Here is a 9,939-nt window from a genome sequence, read left to right on the forward strand (position 1 = left end):
GGGGCTATCATTCTTCACTACCTATGCAACATTGGCACTTTCTGGGCTGAACTATCTTATCAAGCCCATTGTTTGCAGCATAATGGCCTATGATCAGGTTTGTACACAGTTAATTGTCTCATGTCTGCAATGCAAGCAGAGCAGGTTTAAATAAATCCTAGTAGGGTTGTTTGTGCTAGATGATACTAATTACATGTACCAGGTTGATCTATATTTCCTTCTTTGTCAATGAGCAAATCATAATATGACCTATTGACGCGTCAAGGCTTGTGTCGCATTCTTAGGGAAGATTGTGGTCAGTGAAATTGCATTGACTTTGATTTTGAGTGCCGTTCACTTATTTTTGCTTCTTTGCTGTTTGATTTGCCTAGACCATTGGCAAACTATTTATCTACTATTGGAAATACAATTTAGTTGAGTAGGTTCTCCAACGATAACATTTTATTGTGTTATCCATTGATTGCACAGAAATTATGCATTGATTCTTGGCTCTCCTATTACACTGCAGTTGCTCCCTCTGTCGCCGTCTGCACTGCGAAGGCATCAGTCAATCAGGATACAGGTTGGATACACTTCTACATTTATTTATTTATTTAGAAGTCTTCCCAATGTTTTCTTGGATTATAGTATTTGATGATATGTTTTAGGAAGCTGGTTGTCAATCAGATCATGGGTGATATTGTTGCATATCTTAAGAATAGAAATTAAATTAGCACCTGTTGTCCTTTCTGAACTGAATGCATCCACAAAGAATGGGGCTATCAATAATGAGGTAATGTTGCTTCCTTTTGATTGTGCTACTTTGCTGCATTGATTATGATGGCTAGAACTTGATTTTGACAGTTTATTTTGTTCTGTCTTGGAAGTGATATGGGTTCTGTATCTTGCTTTCTTACTCTTGGGCACTTTTTCTTAGAATCCTGGATCTGGCTCATGGTTAATATATCAGTGTAATTGATCTGAACTAATAATTTATTAGCTTCTTATGTGCCGTGTTCGACAAACTGCCAACTCCGCTCCTTGTCAAGCCTCTCGTCTTCCATGTATAAATGGATCATCTTTACTTTACTAACATGCTTGATGCACTGGTTACTTCTCACACACACAAAAAATTGGTTTTTGTGTGCAGCGCCGGCTGGTAGCACGCGGCATGCGGCCTATGCGCCTCGAACCACATGCCAACAAGTGCTCGCCGTGCCCGGACGGCGATGGCTTGCACGAGCGCAATGAGGGGGCTGGCCGCGACCTCGTGGCCGCAGGGGTGCCCTAAGCCCATCTGCAGGAGCTCCATGGTGTACTTCATGGTCGGCGACCACCATCTGATGTGCCCGCACGTGTGGTGTCGCTGCCCTGAGCCTGGCTGTGGCTTCCTCGGCCCGCCGCCCAACTTGTCGAGCGTCAACAGTGACCCATGACCGATGTCGCCTATGGGTCCATGCTGGAGATCCAGATGTAGCTGGCAGAGCGAGGACAGTGGCTGCTGACCGCAGAGGACCGGGAGCGGCTATTCCTGTTGGTGTGCGTGGGCACCGCCGCAGAGGAGGAAGGCCTGGGGTCGGCATGGTACAGGTGCAAGGTACCAGATGGACGTCCTGATGGACGCCAAGGTGAGGAGCTGCGTCGTCCCCATCGTGGAGGCGGCTATGGACGTGGGCGGCAGTGTCAGCGTCCCTGCTTCAGAGAGAAGCAGCAACGGCTTGGGCGTCGACAAGGCTGCCAGCGAGGCGTCAGGAAGGGAAGAGGAGACCAATCAGGGCCAAGACCGCTTCATCAGGCATCCACCTAGGATCAGGCACCCGAGCCGCAGATTCGTGGGCCCGGACTGGGTGAATTCTACTTAAGACAAGTGAAACCCAGGAGATGGCATCCATTGGGATCAGGCATTGGCACGACACGGCACGGCTTCCTTTTTGCTTTTGCTTTTCCTTTCCCTTTCCGCAAGACAAGTGAAACTCTGTAATCTATCTTGTGAGTGTGAGAAACTAGATCGAGATCCATCACCTAACATCGTGGTATCAGATAGCCACCCACCACCCTTCCACCACCACCGACCACACCGCCACCGCGCTGGAAACCCGTCGCCAGAAGCAAGCGCGAGATTCGCTCATCGCCAACATGGATCCCGCGCTGAAGGCGTACCTCGACAACCTCAACGACGAGGCCGTCGCTCGCGCTCGACGGCAAGAGGAGGATAACAAGACCATCCTCCAGGCCGTGGCGGCACAGACCACCCGGATTGACGCCCTGGTCTCCTGGAAGCCGGAGCTTGAGGCGCGGTTCGCGCAGCTTGAGTCCACCGTCGCGACGCTGCAGGCAGCATCAGCAGCGCCCGCTTTGACTCCACCATCCATCGGATCTCCGCCGCCTGCGACTACACCGGTCGCGCGCGAGATCCAAGGGCAATCAGGCCATGGCGCGCCACTGCAACCCGGGGGATCTCCGGCGGCGACCTTTGAGTCGCCGGCGGATTCCCCGGTCACGGGTATGGCCATGATCCCGTCTCAGAATACTTTTCTATTACCTGCTCAGGTGCTGGCGGCGATGGGGCAAGCACCCCCGCCGATTTCGTTTCCCAGTTTTGGGGGCGAGAATCCGCAGCTGTGGAAGACACTGGCGGAACAATACTTTCAGATGTTTTCGGTTCAGGAGTCATACTGGGTTCCCATGGCGATTCTGAATTTTACCGGCCCGACTGCCATTTGGCTGCAGGCCGTGCAACGCAAGGTTGCGGGTTTGGCATGGGAATCATTCGCAACCTTGCTGTGCACTCGATTTGGCCGCGATAAGCACCAATTTCTGATTCGTCAGTTTTATGCTATTAGACAGACGGATTCAGTGGCAGATTTCATTGAACATTTTGAAACTCTAATGAATCATATGATGTCTTATTCAGAACTAACGCATCCTTACTTCTTCTTGACTCGGTTCATCGAGGGACTGCGGGCGGACATCCGAGCGGTGGTGCTCATTCAGCGTCTGCCTGACCTTGACACGGCATGCTCCCTGGCTTTGTTACAAGAGGAAGTAGCAGACGGGGAGCTGGTCAAACACGCGGCACCAGCACGTTTTCCGGCACCGCGGTTTGTGACGACCAACACTCCAGTGATGCCCCCGTGCACTGCCCGTCCATCTGCACCCACAACCAGTGCAGAAGATCACAGGGGAACAGACGCAGCACGAGTGGGGGCAGAGAACAACAAGATCTCTGCTTTAAGTGTGGGGAGCGATGGGGCAAAGAGCATACGTGTCCTTCCACTGTTCAGATGCATGTGGTAGAAGAACTGTTGGAGCTATTTGCAACGGAAGAAATGCAAAGTGAGGTCGATCAGGATCAGTCAGCTTTGGATGAGGATAATCTCTGCACGATTTCAAGGCAGGCAGTCGATGGATCGTCAGGGCCGGGGATAATGCAGCTGCACGCATGGATACAAGGCAAAGAGATGTCGCTCCTTGTGGATTCTGGCAGTTCGTCATCGTTTGTGGACTTGCACATGGCTACTCATTTGTCAGGGGTGTGTAAACTGCCGAAGATTGTCGCGTTAAGGTCGCAGACGGTTCAGTATTACACTGCAGCAGCTTTGTGCTGCAGTGCCAGTGGTCTTCTCAGGGGCATGAGTTTGTCACAGATTTTAAGCTCCTGTCTCTGGGAGTATATGACGCAATTCTAGGAATGGATTGGCTCAAGAAACACAGCCCAATGCAAATTGATTGGGAAGCTCAGCACATGACAATTACAACGGATCAAGGAGCAGTGGATTTACAGGCAGTCACTAAACAACAACATCAGTGCTCTGCAATTTCTTCTCAGGAACTCATGTCTGCTTGTATACGGGGCTCTGTTGCTTATGTGGTACATCTGAATTCAGTCAGTGAAACGGGAGCGCAAGAAGGGAACATACCAGTGGAAATTCTCAGGGTACTGGAGCAGTACACGGACGTGTTTGAAAAACCAAAAGGGCTTCCACCAAGGCGCGCCTGCGATCACCGAATCCCACTAATGGAGGGCGCGCAACCAGTCAATCAGTGTCCCTACAGACACAAGCCAGAACTCAAAACCAAGATTGAGCGTCAGGTTAAGGAGCTGCTGGATGCAGGTATCATCAGAGAAAGTACCAGCCCATTCTCTTCATCGGCTTTACTTGTGAAGAAGAAGGACGGGACGTGGCGATTATGTGTGGATTACAGGTGTTTGAATGCTATGACGCTGGTCAGTAAATACCCAGTCCCAATCATCGATTAATTCCTAGATGAATTGGTTGGGGCACGATGGTTTTCCAAGCTAGATTTACCAGCGGGATATCACCAGATACGACTAGCGGAAGGGGAGGAGTACAAGACAGCATTTACTACACACTCGGGGCATTGGGACTTTCTGGTCATGTCATTTGGCTTAGCATGTGCTCCAACAACATTCATAGGCGCAGTTACTTGTACCTTGAGGCCTCTACTACGCGTCTGTGTTATCCTCTTCTTCGACGATATCTTAGTCTTCAGTAAAACACTGGAACAGCATGTCGAACACTTGAGGCAAGTACTACAGTTACTCCGAAGGGATCACTGGCAAGTAAAACAATCCAAATGTTCATTCGGGCTGCGACAGATTGCTTACTTGGGGCATGTGATTGATGAGCGTGGGGTTTCAACAGATTCAGAGAAGATTACAACTATCAGAAACTGGCCTGTACCTCGTAACAGCAAAGAAGTGCGTAGTTTCCTTGGATTGGCAGGTTACTACAGGAAATTTGTCAAGCATTTCGGCATCATTGCCAGACCCCTCTTCAATTTACTCAAGGAAGGGCACCCATTTGTGTGGACAGCTGAGACTAACAAAGCTTTCGAGCTACTGCAACAGGGCCTGATTTCTGCGCTAGTGTTACACTTACCAGATTTTACTAAGCAGTTTGTCATCGATACAGATGCTTGCGATTATGGAGTGGGAGCAGTCTTGCAGCAAGGGGGACACCCGATTGCGTACATGAGTAAACCATTGGCTCCCAAGCATAGAGGATTGTCTACATACGAAAAGGAATGTCTAGCAATACTTATGGCCGTAGAACAGTGGCAGCCATACTTACACCATAATGACTTTCTCATAAGGACGGATCAGCGTAGTTTGGTCCATTTGGACGATAAGAGGCTATCAACAGTTTGGCAGCAAAAAGCATTTACCAAGTTACTGGTATTGCGTTACAAGATATGTTACAGGCAAGGGACGACTAACAGTGCTGCAGATGCTCTGTCTCGTTGTCGCCATGAACAGGGACAGGCCATGGCCATTTCAGTATGTCAGCCTACTTGGATCGATGATATCCAGGCCAGTTATGCCAACAATGCACACGCGCGTAAGCTACTCGAACAGTTCGCATGCCAAGAAGACCCAGAAGGACGTTTCTCTGTCAGTAATGGGTTGTTGTATTTCCGTCAGCGTTTGTGGCTGGGGGGCTCGCCTGCAATTCAGCAGTCAGTGTTGCGAGCATTTCACGACAGCACGGTGGGAGGTCACTCTGGTTTCCCTGTGACCTATCGGCGTCTGCGCAAATTGTTCGCCTGGCCTAAAATGAAGCAGCAAATACGGCAGTATGTGCAAGAATGTGCAGTCTGTCAGCAAGCTAAGCCAGAAAGGGTCAAGTACCCAGGTTTACTCGAACCAATCCCTCTGCCTGAAGGAGCTTGGCAAGTGGTTACAATGGATTTCATCGACGGCCTCCCACAGTCAGGCAGGGCAAACTGCATCTTAGTAGTGGTGGATAAGTTCACTCGTTACGCTCATTTCCTACCACTGCAGCATCCATTTACAGCAGCAAAAGTCGCTCGGGCGTACCTGGACAATGTTTACAAATTGCATGGCCTACCAAAAGCCATAATATCATATCGGGATCCAGTCTTCACAAGGATATTCTAGAGGGAGTTATTTGCCTGCATTGGAACAGAGCTCAATATGAGTACACCATACCACCCGCAGATGGATGGTCAATCTGAGCGGGTCAATCAGTGCCTAGAAATCTATCTTCGATGCTTCATTCAGGCATGCCCCAGCCATTGGAACCAGTTTTTGGCCCTTGCAGAATTTTGGTACAACTCCAGTCATCACTCGGCCTTGAAAATGTCCCCATTTCAGGCGTTGTATGGTCATGAGCCGCGACACTGGGGAATCAAAGCGGCGTCAGTGTGCAAAATACCAGAGCTGAAAGAGTGGTTGGAGGAAAGGAAAACAATGTAGCAGGTCCTCAAGCAACACCTGCACCGCGCGCGGCATCTTATGAAAGTTCAGGCTGACAAGAAACGATCTGAGCGTGAGTTTGCTGTGGGGGACGCGGTATTCGTCAAGTTACAGCCATATGTGCAATCGTCAGTGCATCGACGATCCAACCACAAGCTAGCATTCAGGTACTTTGGACCATTCAAAATCATCCAGCGCATCAATCCGGTGGCTTACAAGCTGGATTTGCCGGAGGGATCACGAGTACATTCAGTCTTTCATGTGTCCCAGCTGCGTCGAGCATTGTCACCAGGTACAATAGCGTCAACTGCCCTGCCAAGTCTGAAGTCACCTGAACTGTTTCCGGTGGAGCTCTTGAACAAGCGCTGACGTCAAACTCCGTCAGGACGACGAGAACAGTACTTGGTTCGCTGGTCTGACTCCGAGCTGTTGGATGCATCATGGGAGGACGCATTGGCTCTCAAGAATCGATTTCCGGTGGTAGCAGCTTGGGGACAAGCATGCTCTCAAGGAGCAGGGGATGTCAGCGTCCCTGCTTCAGAGAGAAGCAGCAACGTCTTGGGCGTCGACAACGCTGCCATTAGTATCTTCCCGCCTTCAAAATTCAAAATAAATAAAAAATTAAAAAAAGTTAGTATTGGCGCACCTGCCCACGGTGCGCGATTACTATGTCGTATATATGGCTGGGCGCACCTCCTCCACTCCTCCTCTCCTCCACTCCATTTCCTCCTCTCCTCCACTCCATCTTCCCTTCTCTCCTCCACCATACTACCCTCCTCCTCTCCGGCGACCTCCTCCTCCTCCTCTCCGGCGACCTCCTCCTCCTCTCCGGTGACCTCCTCCTCTCCGGGGACCTCCTCCTCCCTCCTCTCCTCTCCTCCCCTCCCATCCCCTCACGGTTTCTCCTCCCTCCTCTCCGGTGAGCTCCTCCTCCCTCCTCTCCTCCCATTCCCTCATGGTTTCTCCTTCCTCCTCTCCGATGCTTCGGTGAACTCCTCTCCGGCGACCTCCTCCTCCTCTCCGGCGATGTAGGCGAGCGCCTCTTCGGTGACCTCCTCCTCCTCCTCTCCGGCGTACTCCTCTCCGGCAAAAGAACACGGCAAAAGAACGTACAAGATCCAAAAATAGGAACCAAATTTGAAATAATATCGTGCCAAAAAATGAGCAAAAAAACGAGCAAAAAATGGGCAAAAAATCACGATCCAGATCCAAATTCAAAATTCAAAAATAGCAATGGCGCACGGTGGGGGTTAGATGGTGCGCCACTACTATTTTCCTGCCTTCAAAATTCAAAAATACTAATGGCGCACCGTGGCCTATACTAATGGCGCACCAATGGCCTATACTAATGACGCATTAGTGGTGCGCCATTAGTATACCAGATACTAATGGCGCACCAGTGGTGCGCCATTAGTAAAAAATACTAGTGGCGTGATACTAATGGCGCACCAGTGATGCGCCATTAGTAGGCAAAACTGGTGCACTATTAATAGCCCTTTTCCTAGAAGTGAGTGAACTAGCAGTGATCAAAGGGTGGATCTTGGTTGGGCTATGATTGATTCTGTCAATGGCAATGGTTGCCAGACTTTGATTGATTCTGGCCATGGCAATGGTTGCAAACGTATCGCGTACCAATGTGGCTGATCCCTACTTGGTCTGTTCATTTTACTTGTTTGACTGCTGCTATTCTTGTGAGGATGAGCAAATGGCAACTTGTACGGTGTTGTTTGTTTGTGTATGAAAACTGAATTTGTAGCACCTAGCTAGCAGAGAGTCACACCAACCAAGCCAGCTCAATGGGCGGCAGCAAAACTAGCACCGCACAATACCGACTCGGGTGGCGCGCCATGGAGCGCCCCAACCGCTAGTATCTAAGAAAAGTCTAGGTCCTCTTATATCCGTAAAAGAATAAAGGCCTGCTCTCACTAAAAAAACAAAGGAAAGTCTCACGTTTCACGTACGTGCAAAGACCATGTCACGTACACATGATGCAAAAGGAATAATATGGCCTGGTCTTTTCAGGAAAAAAAGCAAACACGCATTAACCGGTAAACATAGACGAAAATATAAGGAAAGTCTAGCGTCCTCTCTCTCGCTCACTAAAATAGGAAAGTCCAGCTCTTCCTCAAAAAAAAAGAAGTCTCATATTTCACGTTTATATATACGGGATTGCATGAGCTATACGATGTGAGGTCGATGACGTCGAGACGGTTGGCGCCATGGAACGATAATACTTTGCAGGATGGTTTGGATGCCACGAAGTGCAATTGGCTGGGTATGAATTATGGCAGGAGTGCTCGCCGGCGTGCTCTTTTGTTCCGATATTAGTCACGACAGAGATCTGGGATGTGAGGACTACAGGAAGAAAGGTCGGGCTAGCGTGAAAGCAAAGTAAATTATGATGTGCCCGATCCCAGAGGTCGTCGATGTCATGGTCGCTAGTTCAAAAACCCTGCCAGGTTGTCTATCATGGCTGCACAGTCAATTACATAGATTGTGCCGACACACGAGATCGATGTCGCAAGCACGAAGACTCCTAGGTTGCAGCCGTCACTTGCATAGATTGTGCCGGCAACACGTGACTGGGAAATTGGCAAGTCGAATGCTACTTGGCATTCGCGATCATGCGTCCAGGGCCCCATGACCGTGGATGATACTGGGCAAAAGGAGATGCTACTTGGTCAGTCTATGTAATTTTGGCGTACTGACTCCATTGGTGCAGCAGCGATGGGCCCATCCTCGGCACACAAACTGGGTGTAAAGGATTTATGGCGCACATCATGTACTCAGGAAATTGATGTCCTATATTACCTGTCCCACACCAATGATGAAATTTTGGACGTGGTACCAGACACATATGGCATATGTGTATATGACCAGTCCCATGCCTACAAGGAAATTTAGGAATTATTGTCAACGACAGTCAGGTAGCCACACGTTCTTGATTTCTTCACAAGTACACCGACAAAATCCTATCATCCTATGAAACGTAGCACGATATAATCTACAACCATCGGTTTGAATTTGAATTCATGCGTATATGCAGACTCGACGATGCAAATCTAAGACAGGGAGCGGTGGATGACACACTAAAACCAGAAAATAACATTATCTCTGTTGGAACATCAGATGCAAGACAGTCAACGAAGCAAACCAAACCTATGGTGACGTCACCTTCATAGTACGTTCATATGTAATGATCCTGGCCATTATTATTGTAACAGATTGCACATAGCGGTGGAGATAAAAAAAGTTAAGAAAATGAAGCGTAGACATGACTAAGAATTGAAACTATGACTGCATGGGAGCAATCGAGGTGTCATTCACCTCACAAAAAATATTGGTGGCATTGCATGTGCTATAGTCATAAGTTATGTCGGCAAAATACCAGGGCTGAGCTCATGCTTTTCCTTTTTTTGCAAGGATACTTTCCTTTGTTGCATCCATACAATGAATTAGAGCCACACCTCCATTAACTGGAAGTGACGTGAACTTATATTAGAATATAAACAAATTTAGTGTACCAAAGTTTCCCATTTGTTTTATAAACATTTTGCTTTTTAGATTTCTCCACGGTAATCTAAAGTATTAGTTTGACAACATCATCTTTTTAACGGAGACACTACCGTTTCGTGCGAAGAAAAGTTTACAATAAATTTAGGAGAGGAAAAACTGGACATACAACATTTAGCAATGCAGAAGTATCTAACAGTTCATCA

The 9,939-nt window shown here is 48.7% G+C and overlaps 1 pseudogene; it reads left to right on the forward strand.

The window, feature by feature from the left end:
• The first annotated feature begins 2,484 nt into the window (after nucleotides 1–2,484).
• Nucleotides 2,485–4,240, forward strand: LOC147981974 (uncharacterized; annotated as a pseudogene).
• Nucleotides 4,241–9,939: the final 5,699 nt, after the last annotated feature.

The sequence above is a fragment of the Triticum urartu genome, chromosome 3A (genome assembly GCF_056163025.1).
Source record: "Triticum urartu cultivar PI428250 chromosome 3A, HENAU_Tu73, whole genome shotgun sequence".
Taxonomy (NCBI): Eukaryota; Viridiplantae; Streptophyta; class Magnoliopsida; order Poales; family Poaceae; genus Triticum; species Triticum urartu.